General features: G+C 39.7%; 2 pseudogenes; both read left to right on the forward strand.

Moving 5' to 3' along the window:
- The first annotated feature begins 16,424 nt into the window (after positions 1-16,424).
- LOC147605981 (uncharacterized) lies at positions 16,425-17,662 on the forward strand (annotated as a pseudogene).
- A 487-nt stretch (positions 17,663-18,149) lies between these two features.
- Positions 18,150-19,211, forward strand: LOC147605982 (uncharacterized; annotated as a pseudogene).
- Positions 19,212-21,239: the final 2,028 nt, after the last annotated feature.

Consider the following 21,239-nt stretch of genomic DNA (forward strand, 5'->3'; position numbering starts at 1 on the left):
ATGCCAAGAAATGATCAGGTTTCATGATGCACTGCATGTTCTTGCACCGGCTTGGCTACATGGCATGGATATATGAATGGCCATTCTCATAAAGAATCAATGCATATTTAACTAATTGGGCCACATAATTTTTCAGCTGCAGAACTCTCGTGACTACCATGTAGGCTAGCAGTGGTGGCTGCAAATCATTGGAAGATGGAACCAATGAGGTCTGCTTTATCTAAGGAAGAATTAAGAAAGGTAGAGATTAAGGACATGAATGAATTTATTAGAAAGTACAATGATAGGATTGGAAAGGTAACTTTCTATGAAGAGCTTGGAAATTGTGTCTTCCAACAATATGTCCTAATCTTTCTATTGCTTTAGCATCTTATTTTTGGTTTTTTTTCACCATTTTTATAGCGGATAGATGTTGAATATTGTTGATCCCTCTCTTGGGGAAGAGTGGTAGAAACAGAGTCTTGGCACTGAAGTGGTAGGGTGAAAGCTTTACCACATTGGAGAAGCTAAAATTGCTTGCAATATGTGATATTTTCAATGAGACAAAGTTATATTGGTTGTCTCTATTTGAGGCAAACAAGGCTACTAAATCCATGTTTGCCTTTCCAAGAGGGGACCACGACTACAAAAAGTAAGCCTCGTTCTTTCTCTCTATTCTGAGTACTTTTTTATGTTGCAAAGAACACAAAATGAGTATATAAATAAACAAATCTTGTATATTATTAGAAATGTTATCATTTTGTAGTTGGATTCAAAGAGAGGTTATGTTGGAGAAGATATTCTTAAGAAATCAAGATGTGCTTAAGGATTTCATCGATGTGCCCGGTGGAATTGTAGTTCCTATCGAGTGCCCTTTTCTTGATTACTATACAAGGAGATGAGGATTAAGAAAAGAAAGTTCTTGCTTAATATGGCCGAGCGTGTGGAGGAAAAAGAGAACAAAGCTGATCTCAAAACTCTAAGAAAGCTTGACTTGATTCAGATGGGTGCTTAGAGAGTGGTGTATAGGTATACTATTTTAGAGTGGTCTCGCGAGACAGCTCTATGTTTGTAGGTTGTTTTCTAAGTTGCTCTTGGTAACATGTGTTTGAAATTATGCAGGTTTGTATGAGTTTTGAAACATAATGGACACATTATTTCTCTACCTCTAAGGGCTAGGCAATGGATAGTGATGAAGTATTAGAGAAAGAAAAGGAAAAGCATGCACATTTTAAGGAGGAGGTGGAACAAGGTGGTAGGGGGCACATATTTGCAGACTTACATGGTAGGATCATTGTGTTTTGTTTAGGATACAAATTGACAATGATATAGGCCTATGTATTGGTTTTGGTAGGTACTGAGAAACGTCAACATTGAGCTGAGGAGTCTAACCTTTTAGAGGATAAGGAGCCTATTTATTCAGAGAATAATAGTTCTTTTCTTGGTAAGAATTCATTTCATCCCATATGCTGCTTATATATAGGTTTGGTGTAGTTGGTTCAAATACGGTCTCTTTGGTTGTGTGTGTTTGGAAGGGAGTGGGACAACACTCGCCGAGTGCTTTCTAAGAAAAGAAGCACTTTTGTCTATGTTCCGAAGAATAGCATTGATTTATTACCTATTTTGGTATGAAGCATAAGTGTATAGCCATTGTTGGTGATTACATTGCCACAGGGGTAGATTTCCCAAGAAATAAGAAGAATCCCATGTACACAGAGATTCATGAGCACGTCATGAGATATCGACCTCAAGGTAGAGAGTGTGTGGGGAAGGGGAAACTTGTCAACTAGGTATAAATTTTTTTTCCTTGATCTCCCCTATGGTGGATTTCTTTATGGTTGTTCACCTTGACTTGCATGGGAAATGATAACAAAGGAGCACGTGCGATATGGGATATTAGTGGCAGCCTCTGCTTTTTTATCATGGATGGCTACTCATTATGGCATCCAATGAAGGTGTGATTGATCTCTTGTTGCATGGGAAAACTTGTTGTGGTTCAAAGAATCAAATTATAATTTAGGTGTCTACTTTTAGGGCATGCCATAGGGTGGATTGAGCAGCATTGTCATGTATCTGATCTTGAGATTTGGCATCGAGTTATTGTCATGCATCAATCTGCCTATGGTTATGTGGATCTTGGAGGATCTATGATAGAGGTATGTCCACTCTTCTTTTGGTGTTTAATGATGCTTTGCTATGTTGTGCTTTGTACTTTTGCATACATTAGGTACTCAATATGTTCTTTGTCTTGTTTTGCATCCTTGCAGTATAGTACTTCTACATTGCATACGATCCGCAGATGGGGGATGGATCGACTTGTCTACTTGTCAGATAGTATGCCTCTATTTGAGTCCCTTGAGATGCGGCCGTTGGAGTCCATTGCATACCATCATTTTCCACCTGCACTACAAGGATAGGGGAATTGATGGTGCTGAGTGGTGTGGGACAATGGAGATTAGCCATACATTTATGGCTTGCTATTTGGACCTCTTGTGTTGTCATGGTGGTATAACAATGGAGCTAGGTTATGGCATAAACTCAATCCTGATGAGGGCATGCCTTCACATTGGTTGCATGTACATTTCTATGGATGTGGACAACAAGGTTATCATGTCTTATGTGCAACCTCTTCTTCATAGCAAGAATAGAGTTGGAGGTGAGGAGGCCAGCACTTCACATATTAGAGATGATATGCTAGACTTACTAGTGGCGAGCAATCCGTACGACTAGTGAGAACCTTCACCTTGTATTCATTGGTACTATTATTACTATTTTGTTTACTGTTAAGACATTTTTGGGTGGATTTCTGAGACTCTATTGGTATGGATTTGTGAATGTCATTTGTAAATGTCATGGGAATATTGGCTATGCCTTAGGTGCAGTGGTGCTATTTTATTGTGTTTGGCCCCTTTCAATGCTTTTTGTTTTTCCTCCGTTGACTCATATATCAACATTTTTTGGTTGGTGGTTGATTGAAATATGCTTTGAAGAGAGATGGAATTATTCATTTTCTTGGCCTAAAATGTCTTGTTATTTTTTACATGATGATGACTTGCCTTAAATTGTTTCTTGTTATTTTTGGTCTATGTGAAGTATGCTTCCAGAGTATGCTCAGGCAATTGCAGGACGCATGGTAGGTGATCCCCGATATGATCAGGGATGTCGAGAGTGTCAGCACAAATTATTTTTGGTCTCTGTGAAGTATGCTTCCAGAGTATGCTCAGGCAATTGCAGGACGCATGGTAGGTGATCCCCGATACGATCAGGGATGTCGAGAGTGTCAGCACAAATGCAACTTGTTTGTCGATAATGAGTGCAACTCGATGTAGTCCAATGGAGCACAAGCAATTTTCTAGAAGGTATGTTTTCACTGTCACACAGTTGGTTTGTGGCTCCTTGTGCCATCTATAAATGGAATGTTGCTCTAATTAAGTGAATGAAATCTCAATCTTTTTTGTGCCAAAATGACGTGATCCATTACTTGTGCTTACACATGAATCAAAACAATGTATGTTCAACAATATTACAAAGTTTTGTTAATTATTTTCAATCCAGATTCCCTTCAAATCTAGCTTTGCCAATAAAAAATATTTCCCATGCTGCCAAGTTACCAAGACCTCTACATGCTACTTCCATGAATTTATCACTCCAACAGGCATTGTTAGATGACATTGTCTTTTCTTTTTCAGATTGTATTGACGGGATTCGCTCATTCTTTATTTTTCTTGTTCCCACTTGCTCATCATTTGATATACCTTTTTTTTCCCTTTATCAAGGAAAATTTGCACTTTCTTTGTAATTGAAGCTTGTTGATCAAGTTCTCTTGCACTAAATTTCAACAAAAATGCAAAACAAGCAAGAGTAGGGTTGAGTTTATCTTACTATACAAGTTTGAATTGTTTCTTTCAAGGTATGTTCTTTGTATGCACTTCTTTAAAAATTTGCACTGCGAATCTCATTCTTTGCCAGCAGAGCAAGATTTGTGTAATCTGCACACTTCTTTCAAATTTTCACCTGGCTCTCTATAATAATATGCACAGAACTGTAATATAGATAGCAACCTTGGAATAATATGTTCAAATCTATTGCAAACTGCAAACTCTTTATAAATCTATAGCATTATCTTCTCAATCTGCACACCGTCTTGACAAAATTTTTACCAAACTACATAGCAAACTTTGCATCTGCAACAACAATGAAATCTATACACTAAATTGCTTAGATTTGTTAACTACGCTGAAATCTATATAAAATCTTTAATCTACATTGAAGCACCAAAATCTACACAACCTTCAATATCTTCCAAAACTACCAAGATTCCCCAGAAACTAGGCAAATCTAGAAGGAAACTAAGGCTTATGAATAGATTTTATGATAGGAAGAATTAATCACAAGGATTTAGCAAGAACATTCCAAGAAAAATACTCTGAAAATAATTGAAAACCTTAATTTAAAAAATCAAGATCAAGAAGATCAAGAAATTCAAAAATCATTTTGAAAATGATTAACACTAATCATGATACAGAAAATGCATCCTAAAAATCTAAATTAACAGTAATGCATTCTCCTCTTATACCACTACAAGATAGTGGCCCACTCAATACTTGGAGTAGACAACAAGGGTGCAGGCCCACTTAATACTTGGAGTAGAAAACAAGGGTGTAGGTCACCATCCTAGCATCTCAAGAAGGGAGAGCTCACCATGGAAGCTTGCTCATTAGGGCCAAAAACGTCTCAAAATGGGCTGTGTAAGGAATTTCGCTAACTTGCTAATTAGTAGAACGTTGACGGTCAAAACGGCTCCAAATTTAGCCGTTTTGGGTATTTAAAGCGTATCTATCTGATTGAATACGTATCTAAGTGCATATTTTAAAATCTTAAAAAATAGATCGTTTTCATGCTACTCTTTAATGGCTCGTCTCGAAATTTGTCCTCTTTCAGTGACTACGCAGCAAAATGACCATTCTCTCCAAACGCACTCTTATCCATTCTCCAAAAAAATTTCACTCCTCTGCTTCTCTAAAAATTTCACAAGCTACATCTCATTCTCATTCTTCTGTGTCTCTCATGATCTAATAGCTCTGCTTATACTTTTTGCTCGGTTAGTAATGAGTGATACATCTAATCGTAAGTTTCATTTGAACATCAAGCTCAACCAAGAGTATGCAACTACACGGAGTGTCTACCAAAGATCCCTATCATGTGCAAATGAAGCTCAACATCTTCGCAATGAAGGAAAGAAGCATATTGACCTATGGACAGATGGAAGTCTATATCCACCGGATCCCAAAACAGGAAGGTATCCTTCTTTTCACACACCACATGATTTGATTAGATTTGTTGGTGATGGGGAGGATGGCTTACTTGGTTATAGTTCAAGACTATCTCAATCACATATTAATTATGCAGAATATACTACATATCTTCAAAATACTTCATTTTTGAATGCAACAAAAATTTTAGAACTTGAAAACGAAATAGTGTCTTTGAAACAAGAAAATGATCAATTGAAATCTTTAAAAGAAACTCCAATAGGATTAAGAGCACGAGTAAAACGAATGCGGGATGTAGTTAACTTAACAGAGAGATCTGGACAAAGAAAAAAAAGGTTAAAACTTGCAAGAGATCATGTTACTAACCTTCTAGGATTTGACATGTCTAATGCTCAGGAAAGGGTGAGATTTTTGAATGAGCTTATGAATAGGTCGGATATCTTGAAACTTTTAGAACTTCCTGAAAATCAAACTCAAAAAAAACTGGTCTTTCAACATCTATTAAAAGATATGGACTTATTAGTCCAGCCTTCCCAAATGCAAGAAGTTTGTGACACAGTGGGAGTGAGTAGAAAGGGATACAGAGCCATCTCTAAAACCTGGTTCAGGGTCCTTAAGTATTACAAAATCAAAGCTTTTGGGTTGCCTAGACCTCACAATGTTGGAAAATATAGAACTATGTTAAATGAGAAAATTTCTAAACATTTCGGAGAGTATTTCCATATTGAGGGAACAATGCCATATGAGAGACAAAAAAAAAAATCATCTTTTGAATACAACGTTTATAATAATATTTGGATGAACATTAGAAAAGTCCAATCTTTTATGGTGAGATATTACAACATAAGAGAAATAGATTGTGAAGGAAAACTTGTATTTGTTTTAAAATTAGATGAAGCTCAAATCCAAAAGTGTCAAAAAATGGAAAGAATATCTATATCCCTAATGAATAAAGCATTGGACTATAGTCAGGGTAAGCTTGATTCTCCATACCACAAAACTCAATCAGAAATGGAGCTATGGTGGATTGGATCAGCTCAGGTACCAGTAGAGAGTCATGAAACATTAAAGTGGCTCTTCTCAAAAACAGACATTCCTTCAGTTATTCAGAGCCAGAATACAGGTGAACACCTTCATGTTGATGACATAGGTGATTTCATTGTGGAATGGCATTTGAGTGCCGACCTCAAGGCGTTGAAGTGTATGTTTGGTGTATGTGGAGGAGCAAATACCAAATATCCATGTCTTTATTGCATGGCAAGCACAGGGACAAAAGAATGGCTTGCAGAAAATGAGATTGGAAAACCACCATCCAGAAATAATGTGAATGTTGTCGATTATCCAACTTCTGTTAAAATATGGGATCCAATTCTACCAATACATTTGAAAAATGTGCATATATGTACACTGCATGCAGAGATAAGAATCTTGGACAAATTGCTCAGACTTCATCTGGACTATGCATATTCTATTAAGCCGACTAAACTTGCAGATGAGTGCATAGAAAAGTGCGAAGCCTTGCTCTCTCAAATGGGTTTTCATGGTGGGGAAGTGCATCTTAAAAAAGATCCTGTTCTCTCTGGAGGTACAGGTGATGTTCTACAAGATGTTTCAATGGGAGGAGCAAAAGCGAGAAGATTTTTGAGCAACCATGACACCAAACAAGTCAACGCAATGTGGAACTGTTGGAAACAGTTGTGTGTCATCACCACAAATGTCAAAAGTAGACCAGATGTAGCCAACAAACGTATGGAAGTTTGGAAAAAACTCGACAATTTTTTCAAAGTCCTTAGACGACAAGTTGGTTCAAATACCTATGCAGATGATTTCAAAAACGCAATAAAGCTTTTGATCAAAGCTATCACAGATGCCTGGGGAGAAAAAGACATAACTTATTACTTGGTGAGTATTCAGATTTATCAAAACAGTTATAAATTGGTGTGTCCAGACTTATTACTTGAAATTTCTTAAATGTACTAACAAAAATTTTCTTTGTAGCATATTCTTTACTTGCATGGACCATATTTTGCTACAGAAGGACCACTTGCAACATGGAATACACAAGGAATGGAAAAGTCTCATTATCAAGCGAGAACTTCCTTTTTTAGATGTACCCGAAGAGGAGGAGGTGGACAAAGAAGAAGCAATGCACTAAACGAATTATTCAATTGGTTCTACAGGAGGCAATTACAAAGGATGAGATCAAAGACCCAGCAATCTGAAACTACACCAACACCTCAAGAAAGAGACTAATGATTACTAACACATTTGTACCTCTAACAAAAAGTTTTGCTGAAATAAAGTTGGTCCTTGCAAAATATTGTGTACATTAGTATTTGATTCTCTTGGGACTACTTGGCATGTCACCTCTGTATCTCAAAAATTTTCTCCTTCTATAACCTCCAAGGAGATTGATATCTGACACCTCAGCTGCAGCTGCATAGCTAGAGTAGCAAAGAAAGTATCCTGCTCTTGAGGCATTGAAACCTGCAGCATATCCAAAGATTCTAAGAGCAGCAGCTCTCTCTAGAAGCAAAACCTTGTTAGCATTTATTTGAAGGGGAGTATATCCCATAAACCTTGACAACACCTTGAAGGCAAATATTGGCAACTCAGCATCTTCAGAGAAGTTCATGTGGAATGCACAGAACACAGCCTTATCCAATGTAGGCAAGTAGTGCATGAGAGCAGATGAAGGCCTTCTTGACCTTGTTTCTGTAGATTTCACTCTGGTGCCTCTAGCTCTTCCCAGAAAATCATCCTTATCAAGCAATTCAATCTGCAAGACAAAAACCTCAATTAAAAAAAATTACAATCACAATAACATTTAACAAAGGATTAAATGGAAGCTACCTTCTGCAACTCATCCTCAATTACTACTTTGTCTTTCATCAAGTTGCAAGAGCCAACCCTTTCCACTTTATCAGAATCTGCCTGAAGCTTGAAATCTCTGCCAAAAGACTCAATACCTAACTCAATTAGCCTGTCCTCAAAATCCTCATCACTCAAGGAAGGTTTCCCCTCTTCCATTTTTTTAAGGCACAAGGCAAGTGCATCAGTAGCAGGGATAAATGAGTTGTTAGATGTTTGCAAATCAAGTGCCAAAAACTCTTCCTTTGGCTCTACTTCTGTATCAATAAAGTCTTTGGCCACTTCACAAGCTTCTGAAATTGCTGCAATACAGTAGTCTTCTCTGATATTGAAGAGACATTGAAGATAGGAAAGAGGAATAAAATCTTTCTCATTGATATAAAAGAAAGGAAGGTTTGGAAGAGTAACAGAGGATTCAGATATACTTGCTACCTCTGAAGGCTCTTCAGTAATAGTGGAAGCCCTAAATTCTGCAACATCAAGATTTGCACTTTCTCTCTCCTCAGCTTGAACATCAATTTCTTCCTCTTCTAAAATTTCACATTTCTCTAACTTTGAAACTGTGGTGACAATTAAGTTTTCTTCCTCATTCTCTGCATCAATTTCTGGTTGTTGCTCTTTATCCTGTATTTCTGCTTTCAAAAATAGGAAGAAAAGAAAGGAGACATCCTTGGGGACAAGGTTGCAATGTTTTTTATGGATAGGACAAGAAATGGATGAAGGGCATGTGAAAGAAGTTCTATTTGAAAATCTACTGAACCTCTTTGTTACTTTGGCTTTCTCCACAGATAGCTGTGTAAAATCTGTAAGGTGACAAAAATCATGGTCTCCAATACGAAAACAATGAGCTTGAATTGACATTTCAAATTGGTTGTACTCATCTTCAAGAATGTCCTTGAGCTTTAACAAAACATCTGAAAGAGAAAACCTTGGATTGAAAATCTCCACTGCATCAAAGTATACCTTCATATCATGACCATCTTGCAAAATAGCATTCAACAGTTTCTCACTTGGGCTTTCTTCAACAAGCTCATGTCGACCCGCAACACCTTTACTCATTGAGATATTTGAGAAAAATGCCTGAAAAATTCTGATGTGCCAGAACCAAGCGAAAATGAAAGGTCCAAAAAAATTGGAATGACTCTATCGCTTGGTGCGGGCTTTGACAATTCCAAGGTCTCGAAATTAATTTTGATTTTTGCAAAATAGGGTTTGGAAGAGAAAACGGTGCGCAGCTTGATCTGACGCAAATGAGTGGTCCAAAACTGGGAAAAAAATTTAAAAGCGCGTGACTAAAAGACATTAAATAGTGACCGTTTATGCCATGTGGCAATAATGATTACATACCACGTGTACTCAACGGTACTTTGTACGACATATCCGAGGTATAAAAACTTAATATTGTTAAAAATATTCATTTTTTTCTCCGTCACAGTATCAAGCGAAACCAGGCTACCTTTTGTTTCTCAACCCCACTTTTCCCACATCAAGCGTTTTCTCAATTCCCTACCCGAATCAAGCGATAACGAACATCCGAGATCCTTGCATTCTCCGCATATCTTCATTCCTGCCCGCATCAAGCGATTACACACATGCGATTCACTAGGATTTCCCTCATCGCTTCGTTCGGGTCTTCAAGTTTTCATTAAATCCTGCCCGCATCAAGCGATAACATACATCCGAACCTCTAGGATTCTCCTCATCGCTTCGTTCGGGTCTTCAATTTTTCATTGAATCTTGCCCGCATCAAGCGATAACACACATCCGAACCTCTAGGATTCTCATCATCGCTTCGTTCGGGATTTTTCTTTTTTTTATTTTGTGCCCGAATCAAGCGATTATCACCTTCCATAATCTTTGGATTCCCTATATCGCTTCGTTCGGGCTACTTCATTTTTTTGTCCTATAATACAAATTGCTTGATCTGGTCTCCTTTTCTAGCTTCAATGGCAAGGACGAAGCAGACTGCAAGGAAAGTTTACCCACCATTGGAGACTGAAAAAGCTGAAGACAAGCCAGGACCTTCCGAACAGGAAAAGCCCCTTCCAAAGCCTCGTGCGAGGGCGACAGCAAGAAAGAGATTGAATTATCAGGTGAAGTCCTTAAGAGAGATAAGAGCAGCACAGAAATCTACAAGTCTCCTCATCCCTCGACTGCCATTTACACGGGTTGTCAGGGACATATCAGAAAGGTTGGTTGGTAAAATGAGAAACACATATCTTCAGAAAGTTCGATGGGAAACCCAGGCCCTCATGTGTCTTCAAGAGGCTGCTGAAGATTTTTTAATCGACTTTATGAATGATGGCTACATTGCTGCTGCATTTGCTCATAGGATCACTCTTATGAGCAAAGATTTTGTGCTGGTGTCCAGACTTAGATATAAGTTTGACAAAGCTTTGGAGCCTATTCCAAGTCAAGATATGAGAGCTTTTGAAATTCTTAATATCCCTCCAGCAAGGCAACCCAAGCAGTCTGTTGTTATTGAAGATATTTCTCATCCTTATGATACAAGAAAAGCTCAGGATATCAAAGAAGAAGTTGAAAAAGAGAGAGAGCAAGAGAAAATTTCAGAGGATGCACTTCTTTCTCAGCAAGCTGACATTCTCCATTCATCCAATTCAGAGCTTTATAAGAATGTGACAGGTCAAATGATAGTAGATGTGTCCATGCCTGGAGAGGATGAGGTGTATTGTGACATTGCCCCTGAGGACACAAGCATGCTTGTGAATCCTAATATTGAGATATCTGACACAGTCCTCTTCATTTGCCTGAGGTTTGTAAGGATTTGCTTTTGTTTTCTTGATGAATTTCTTGATGTTTTCTTGATGCTTTTGTTGACATGTTTTGTTTGTGTATCCAGATGTCTTATGAGGGATCTTCATGAATCAATGGCTGTGCAAGTGACAATTCTTGATCCCCTTGTTACACAGTGCCTTTTCAATAGGCAAGGGGATCTTGCAAGTTTTCTCAAAAACTTTGATATGCTTACCTGCAATTACATTGTGTACCCTTATGTTGAAGTGTAAGACTCATTCTCAATTACCTTTTGCCTATTATAGACATGACAGTATTCATTACTAATTTCAGTACTCATATTATCACAGAGGCCATTGGAGTCTTATTATTATCAATCTATTGGATAGAGATGTGATCTTTATGAACTCTTTGGCATCCATCCATGGGAGAAGTAAAATGTAAGAATCAATTTTGCCATGTGTTGACCCTCAAATTTCTTGCATGATTTCAATTATTTGGTTGACCCTCAAAATTTTATGTTTGCAGTGCTGCCAAACTTATCTTGAGTTTTCTAGCCTCTACCTATGTAGACTACAAACTTGAAGATTTTAAGTACTTCAATCAGGAAGTTCCCTTGCAGAAAGACTCAACATCTTGTGGATGGATGGTTCTTGCTAATGCTTGGAGATTTCTTGAGTCAAGATTCAGAATGACAACACTTCCTATAAGTTCATGAATAAAAACCATTGATTGATTTAGTGAATACATTGAGTGACCTGTTTTTTTACTTTCTTATTTTCTTTTGTCTTAGTTGCATGAGTATTCAGATTCTTGGGTAAGTTGGGTAAGGGAGAAGGCAGTGTCCATGGTTTTGAGCAGATCCATCAATCCATATGATCCTGATTCTCCCTTTCCACCTGGAGCCAAGGATACAACTTTAAAGAAAAGGAAAAGGGAGAAGAAGGAAAGCAAAGACAAGGATGACTCATTCAAGAAGGAAAAGACCTCTGCCAAAGAGAAGAAGAAGAGAAAGAAGAGCCCTTCCAAGAGCAAGTCTTCCAAGGGGAAAAAGAGCCATTCTAAAGAGAAAAGCCATTCTAAATTAAAGATCCCTCAGGCTACAGAGAAGATCCCTACCCCTCCTGTTAAAGAGAAGAGCCCTAGCCCACTTGCTAAAGAGAAGACCCCTAGCCCTCCTGCCAAAGAGATGAGCTCTTCACCAGCTCAAGGGAAGACACCTATCAAAGAGAAGATCCCTAGTCCTCCTACCAAAGAGAAGAGCTCTTCTCCAGCTCAAGAGAAGACACCTATCAAAGAGAAGACCCCTGTCAAAGAGAGGAGTGCTTTTAAAGGTCTTCCTTTTCACTCACCAGTGAAATTTAAAATTCAGAAGCGTCGTTTGTCCAACAAAGGTAGTAAGAGGGCAAATGTTGGCTCTCCATTAAATTTCTTGTTCATGTTCCCCAAGAAGACTGCCAAGTCTCCAAGGCCAACCTCCAAAGAACCTTCTCCAAAACCAGACCCCGCTGCCAAATCTCCCTTGCCAACACGTGAAGGTCTCAAAGAGGAGCCCAACTTACCACCATTAGGGGAATCCACTCTAAAGTCTTCCTCTCCAACACCTCAAGTGCTGAAAACTCCAGAACTTGAACCTCAATCAGAAAAATTTGATCGAAGCAAACAGAAGAGAGAAAGATTCTCTAAAGATGCAGGGTCATCTCATGCCAAAAGGAAAGTTGATTTTGCAGAGTGATTCCACATATTGGATTTTGTTTTGTTCATTTTGTCCATATGAACACACCCTTTTTGGGTTAATTTTCTGTAAAATTCTGTATCAATAATTTGATATCAATCTGTTAAACCTTGTTTTGTGTCGCGAACAATTTGTTAACCAATTTTGTGAAGAAGACGAGACGAAATCTAGCAGAATATATTGATTACATTATCCTTTTCAACTATACAAACTTGCCCTTGCAAGTGGCTCAAATACAACTTTTTTTGGGGGGAGACATGTGATGCATGAGGTTACACTCTCCATCCTTGTACGGATAACAATATCATCTACTTTGAATCTATATTCAGGTGATATTTCATCCAGAAACTCAAGCGACTCTCTAACATGTTGTAGTCGCCAGTTTGATGTTACTATGAGTTTCCTAGGATCTATGAATGGATGGACTATGATGTTAAATTCAAACTCTGGACAATTCTCTTCAGAGTCCAAAGGGACCCAACTACCAAGCTTGCTTTTCCATCTCCTATAGTCATAGCCCAAAACTAAGGATTGGCGACATAGTTGGTATGAGATGGACAAAGAATTTGGGCTTACTCTACAACTGATATTGTCCCCCATATGAAAAGTTTCTTTGGTACTCCATCCTTCTCCAAGTACAGTGTCCAGATCAGTCAGAGATAGTCTTCTATTAAGCCACATCGTTCTTGTCCTCTCCAATTCCATTGTTTTGAAACATGCCACAAAGACATGTATAGGCAAGAACCATTGAAGTTTAATCCTTCTTGAAATCCTTCCAGGAGACATTGCTTTAAGAATATCATCTTTGATTTTGGATTTGAAGCTTGTTATGGTATTTGGATCAGGAACTTCCCATTCTAGTGACATTATTGTGGGAATAGGTATATCATACAATTCTCCATGAACACCTTCTCTTGATGGAACCCTGTATTCTGCAAAATACACAAATAAATCCACTGATTTGTAAAACGAAGGCGGCCTGTCTGCGTACATGACATCTGCAATCCCCTTGTGAATTGCCTTGAATGTGCCACTTAAGCTCTCAACAGGCTGCCACTCCACAGCTGTTGACGGAAAGATAACTGAAATGAAACAAACAACAAATATATCAGAAAGAGAAATATTGTGTTGTCTCAAATAGATAAAGGTTTGTTGAATTACAGTAAGAATGGAGAATTGGATGTTCATCCAAGTTCAACACCATGTCTTTGGCCATGTAGACATGTTGAACTTTTGCAAGCCAGCCATTGTCGGTCACTTTGAATGCAAGAACACGACCTTTCCAATGGGATTTCACTTCATTTCGCTTGGTTCTTTTCACCTTGTGGGCACCTTTGCAAGAGGGTAGCATTGTTACCCAATCATTCACACGAAAAGACATGGGTTTCCAAACACCATCTTCTCTCGTGTTATGAAAATCACAAGAAGTTATATTATGAGAAGGACGACGTGAGGACGCCATAGAAGCTCACAGATAAGAGAAAAATAGTAAATCTTTTGAATAGTGAATCTTTTGAATAGTGAATCTTTTGAAAGTGCAAAGAAGAAAGAATAAACCATATGCCAAAATGAAAGGAAGGCGGAAAGTAGACGTCTGATGTTTTGTCATTAATAGCGTTGTTTTCAAGGCCTGAAAAGAGGATTTCGTATCTTAATGCTTGATTTTTTGAAATAAAAAATGGAACAAGATGTCACTATTTTGGACCCAAACTTTAATGTTAGCCATCGTAAACGTCTAAATTTAGCCGTTTTAGTCGTTCGCCACTAAAATAGAACCGTTAAGAAGACATTTGGAGGAGACAAGAATGCCATACTTTTGTATACGTGTCAATTCACAATTGGACAATTTCTTAATCCTTGGATTAACAAACAGCCCTTTTCTAGCCGTTTTTGGCCCTAATGTCTAGGCAAGAAGATAACTAAATGCTCATATGTTAAAAAGGGTATCAAAAGGGTATAAAAAGGTACAATATCCTAGGGCTAGTGCCTTTTATAGTCCTAAGGCCCCCATACGCCCTACACAACATATGTACAAATTTCCCTAATCCCCCATGTGCCTAGGCTTATCCCCCATATGTATGTCCTCACTAAAATCCCTTCATAACATGGGCCCTTAGACCCCTCTACCATTGTAGCCACACTGGTCCCCACTCACTTGTCATCGTAGACACCGATGTGCACCCCTTCTTATTGCTCGTCTACGTGTAGATGTAGAAGTGGTGGGTGGTGGGATTGGTTGTGGTGGTTGTTGTGGGGGTGGTGGCATGGATGCTACGAGCCCACAATATGTGCACCCACCCATCTCCTCCATATCTAGTACGCCATGTGCACCTCGGAGTCCTTACAGTCCTTGCACACCAACAAGTAACAAAGTTTATCATGTGCACAATGGTGCCATGGTGGTTAATAGTTATGGATGATGTAGGGAAGGGGATGAAAGGGCGTATCTACAAACTGCTCCAAGTTCAATTTGCCCATAAAGGGATGAAGAATTGGGATACCTTGGATCAAGATAAAAATAACTTCATCATCTCACAGATTAAGAGCGAGTACACTCATGTAGGTTCTCTAATCATTGGATTAATAGTGTCATGGTAAAAACATGGCATCATGGAGATCCAAGGCAAGGGATGCCTCGAAGGAGGGGAGGCCAAAACTGACTTGGCTAGATGATGAAGAGTGGTGGATGATCTAAGAAAAGCAAAGGGACATGCCTAACAAATACAACTAGAAGAAGGTAGCTTCCACTACAAGAGTACAAACCTGTAGCGACCCTTACAGAAGTCGTTCCAAAGGTCGCTCTTGACCATCGTTTAAACGACCTCTATAGCAACGTTTTTGAGATGCATAAACGACGCTTTTTGGGTGGCATAAACCACGTTTCAAGGGTGGCATATACATCACGTTTGGGTGGCATAAACGACATTACGAGGGTGGCATAAACCATGTTTTTAGGTGGCATAAATGACAATGCAAAGGTGGCATAAACCACGTTTTTAGGTGGCATAAATGACGCTGCAAAGGTGGCATAAACAACCCTATTTGAGTGGCATAAACACCCAAGTTTGGGTGGCATAAGCAACCCAATTTGTATGATTTGTGTGTGTGTAAGTGCGAGAGTATGTGAACTTTCTAGAGAACGTTTCAGGTGTTTGACGTTCCAAACTTTCTTTATTTAATTTAACAATAATTCAACCATATTACCATAAAGAAAGAAGTAGACTTGAATAACATAGCAAAGCAAATAATTGTACCGTGCATTGTTCCGTCGATGCTTTAGAAGCGTTTGCATCTCATGCAATACAGCGGTCTCGTCCCAACCAACGCTGAACTCCTGCGTGAGGATTGCCCCAACACATATTTCTTGTCATTATCATCTTGATCCCTACAATTTGAAAAAAAAGTCACTTTAGTTAGATTTATCATTTGATATCAATGTATACAGAGATTTTAAAAAATACATGAAAGAATTGGACTTACCGCCAGTGGATGTGTATCCTGGGCATGTATGTGTGCACGAGCTCTCTCAAGCGACGAAGGAAAAGTGCCCCACCGTCTACATACTGCACTCGCCCACTCTGATCCACCTGAATGCTAACGGGCATTGTGCCCGATAGCATGCAAAGCTCCGAGGTGGCAGGTGGAGGTGCAGAAGGAGGCACACATGGTGAAGGGACTGGTGATGGCGATGGCTGACTACTACTACTGCACAAAAAACACATATAATTTTTAAGATTCATTTTGGATGGTTTCATGATAATTACACCTAGACACGGAGTAGATTAATGCATACCTCGAACGGCAGCGCCTCTATGCCAAGGGAGCGCCTCTATGCCAAGGGAGTGCCCTCGGCCTGTGTCAAAACACTGGGGCCTGGCAGCTGCTGCATCTGCATCTCTACACCAAAAGTGTATGCACGGGTTTGTGTGTACACTAGACAACTAGTCTGGAACTGTAGGTGTTCCCTTGCTACCCCAGATGTCTCCCTTGTTGCTGCTGCTCTGCGTAGAAGACTTCCTGTACTTGAGTGAAGAGCTGCCCGCAGGTATGCTCTTCGACCTGCCCCCCAAGAAGGACTGCCCTTTTCTCTGGGTAGAGAGCCGACCCAAAAAAAATTGGGTCCCTTTTATCCTAAAGGAGCTACGCCATCTTAGCCTTCTTTCCTTTCTCTGCTAGCGGCTTCTTTGCCTCCTAAAAAAGGAGAGGTACAGGGACAGGTACAAGTACAGGTACAAGTACATGTATAGGTACAGGGACAAATACAGGAGCAAACAAAGCACAAGAACACCATGTAGATGAAACGACGGAGGGACATGTAGTGATGGGCTCCATCACCTTAATGCAAACTATCATGATGAACCAAAGTGAAGAAATAAAAAACCTTGCACTTAAAAACCAAGAGCTTGAGCATAAGCTACAAATGCAAGATATGTGGGTCCTTAACCAAGAGAAGAAGTTGCAAGAACTACAAGAAGCCTTCATTAAACAAACCAACACGATGCAGGATACATTGGCCTCACATGACGAAAAACTTACACGTATCAGTGAGAGAACCCAACAAAATGTACCAGGAAATGTGGGATCTTGGGCAAGCACAGTAAAGAATGGGCACACAAACTCGGCCACCACTACCACAAATGATGAAATGTATGTCATTGAGGATGAAAAAGAATACAACGAACTAGAGAAAAGGAAGATGAACATAGTAGTGCGAGGCATTCTAGAAACGGACACAGAACAAGTGCTTACATTGAACACGGACATCACGGATATCATTTCCACTAAATTTGGTATGCATGATGTTGTGGTATAGGGCGCGCATAGAGTAGGGAAGAAGAAGCCCGAAACCAACCGGGCAATTGTATGCACACTCCTAGATGCACGAAAGAGGGCCATTATCCTTGAAAATGCTCGCATATATCTAAAAGACAGCCCATTATACATAAGTGAAGATAGAACGCTGAACCAACAGAAGGCAAGAAGGGAAGCCTATGAAGCACGCACCAATAAGAAAACACCCACCACGGAAGGGGGAGAACAGGAAAAATGACAAGAGGAGGCCCATGGGACCACAGAACTACATGTAATAAGCTAGAATTGCCGCGGCTTCCCCTGGCACAAAGGGGAGGGGCTCACAGAAGTCTTACCACAAGCAGATGCACTTTTCCTATTGGAAACATGGGAACACGATACATGCAGGATACCACATGTTGATGGGTATGTCACACACTCTCTGTGGATGCCGAGTACAAAGATGAGAGGACAAGGAGGGATGGCAGTGATGTACAAAGAAGAGCTTCAAAAAGTGATTACAATATGCAAAAAAGATGCTCATAAAGCGATACATATGGGTCAAGATTAACACAGGAGGTAAGCCAGTGTTCATTAGCAGGGTGCTACATTCCCCATAGGGAATCACCATTCTATAATGCTTTCAACATAGAGAAGAACAACCCCTTTGAAGATTTGTATGTGAAGATTTGTATGCAGATATTAACACTTACATGCAAGAAGGGGTAGTGATGCTTACTGGGGACATGAATGCCCGCATAGCACATGTGCAAATGCAAGTCATAAATCTCATGACACCTCTGGGTCTAGAACATAAAATGGATGTACTTGACCACATGTGGAAGCGATGCTCAAAAGACCAAGTAACAAACCCACAAGGAACAGCATTACTAAGCATGATGATGACAGCTATACAATTAATAGCTATAAATGGAGTGAACAAATTCGCCAACTCAGGGGAATGCACATGCTACACCACCAACAAGGGAATGAGTGCTATTGATTATGTATTGATCCAATATGAGGCATCCCACATGGTGCATAACTTTGAAATTGGGGATAGATCACCAAACTCGGATCATACACCCATTCATGTATGGTTACGAGTACCCATTCACAGGAGAGGAAAACAGGCTCAAATTCAAGCATGGGCATACAAAATGCAAATTGAAAAAAAGAAAACCTATGCCGCTTCCCTTGATGATAAACTAGCAAGAGAATGCATGCCAATAAATGTAGATCAAGCATGGAACAAATTCAAGCAAGCAATGAGTGAAGCAGTAGAGGAAACAATGGGGAAAACTCATAGACAAGAAACAAAGGTGAAAGGGTTGCCACACAACTCATGGTTTGATGAAGAATGCAAGATTGCTAAAAGACATTTGAGGTCAACCCCCAAAACAGCCATAGAATGGACAGCTTTGGCAAAAACATACACAACTCTCAAGAGGAGAAAAAGAAGAGAACATGAACTACACACCGAGACACAAACTTCAAGAAAAACTCCAAAAAGGAATGGATGAGGATGAAAGGCAAAAGACGACATTACCGGAGACATAAGCTCGGAAGATATGTATGCATATGTAGAAAAGTTACATGTACACAAAGATGCAGAAGGGATGCCTAATATGTAAGAGACAAAACAATTAGAAGAATGCTTTGACTTTCTGATGGTAACAAAGAGCATAAAAAAACTAGCCAATGGCAAAGCACCAAACATGCTTCAGTTCAACTCAGAAATGCTCAAATGGTCAGGCAGTATTGCACGGCAATGGATACACGGACTCCTCAATAAATCCATAACATAAGGGCTGCCCATTGATTGGCAAAAGAATCGGATCAAAGCACTTTTCAAGAAAGGGGATGCAAATCAGCCCACTAATTACCGAACCATCATGGTGGGATCTTGCATGTCTAAGCTTCTAGGGAGCATCCTAGAACAAGCTATAAGCATATGGGCCGAGGCAAATGGCAAACGAGCTAAAGGACAAGCAGGTTTTAGACCTAAACATAGTACCATTGATCATCTCATATCGCTTAGGGTTCTCATGGAAGAAAGCCGGCTAAAAGGGAAAACTTTGCATTGTTGCTTTGTGGATTTTACAAAAGCATTTGACACGATCCCAAGAAGTGGGCTATGGTAGAGAATGGAATATGTAGGGGTCCCGATGCATCTTAGAGTGGCAGTAGCACAACTCTATCAACAAGTTAGATGCCAGTTAAAAACACAGACCAGCTTATCTAAAGAATTCTCAAGCAATATGGGAGTCAAACAAGGGTGCAACCTATCCCCCACTCTCTTCGGACTATGCATTGACCAACTAGAAGATTTCATCCCTCAAGCACTAGTGGAAGAAACAGATGGACTAGCCATTGGAATGCTCACCCTCTTGCTGCTAATCTACGCAGATGATGTTGTACTTTTTGCACATGACATGGCATCTTTACAGAAATTGATGAATGCTATACACACCTTTTGTGACACTACGGGTCTCTCCGTCAATGTAAACAAGACGAAGTTTATGCTCATAAGGACTCATCCAGAAGAAATTCAGCCACCATCACTCACATATCAAGGGCAGCCAATTGAGAAAGTGGACAGCTTCAGGTACTTGGGAATTGATATTCCATCCGATTATGCCTAGGGACAATGCGTAAGAAATAGGATTGATGCCGGCCACGCCAAGTACTATCAATTTGAGAACATGTGCATGCAAAAAAACATCAGAAGATGGGAGATAAAGAACATAATCTTTGAGACATGTGTAGTGCAGGCCATTCTATATGGAGTAGAAGTGTGGGGCGCAAGCATTTCAGCTCATACATGGAATGAGATTGAGAAAATACAAAAGAAGTTCCTATGTAGACACTTGGGCATTAAGAAAACCACACCTTACTCGGTGCTGTTGCTAGAAACAGGAAACATGCCTCTAGAGATCAAAGCCTTAAAAAGAATGCATGCATACATATTGAAAATCAAAATGATGCCCGCTACTCGAATCCCCCGCATAGCATGGGAAATTGGATGCGCACCACAAAAGACAAGGAAGAGTAAATTTCTTTCCTTTAGTCTTGTTCAAGACATCAGAAAGTGGTTCACCAAATGGGATGTGGAGGCATATGTAGACATGCCGATTGACACGGGGAAAGAAAGAGAATGCATGCTGAATTTTGACATAGCAATACTTGATTGCCTTCACAATAAATGGCAAACGACTACACACAGATCCAAGTATGAGTACTATTGCAAAAATGTAAACCCACGATATTGGGAGACATACAAAATGAGCCAACCGGAAGCACAAGTTCACATCCGCATGCCCATGCCCCATATGGCAAGAAGAGCCATAACTTTGATGTGTACAAGATCACACGTGCTTAAGATAGAAACGGGAGGATGGCTGAAAATTGATGCTGAAAAAAGGATATGCAAAGCATGCACTATGCAAGCCCTTGAGGATGAAGCTCACGTGACACTAAAATGCCCCGCATATTCACATTCGAGCTAATTTTTAGCAGCTCATCCATGGATGCCACACTTTTACAGATTTGCTTCTAAAAACAAAACCCTCTCCTATAGCTCTAGGGACATATCTTACCCCCATCGTAGAACACCCATCCTAGGGACATATCTTACCCCCATCCTAGAACACCACAAACTACTAATGGAAACATCTACAGATGACATGGATCACACCCCCGCAAGGGGAGACTATTTCTAGACATGAGGGTTCCATGGGTCTTTTTTGGCCCCCCGCGGATGTAAATACCAAATCAAATCAAATCAAATCTCTCTCTCTCTCTCTCTCTCTCTCTCTCTCTCTCTCTCTCTCTCT

This window comes from Cibotium barometz, chromosome 58 (genome assembly GCF_041138505.1).
Source record: "Cibotium barometz isolate CiBa-2024 chromosome 58, ASM4113850v1, whole genome shotgun sequence".
In the NCBI taxonomy this organism is placed as follows: Eukaryota; Viridiplantae; Streptophyta; class Polypodiopsida; order Cyatheales; family Cibotiaceae; genus Cibotium; species Cibotium barometz.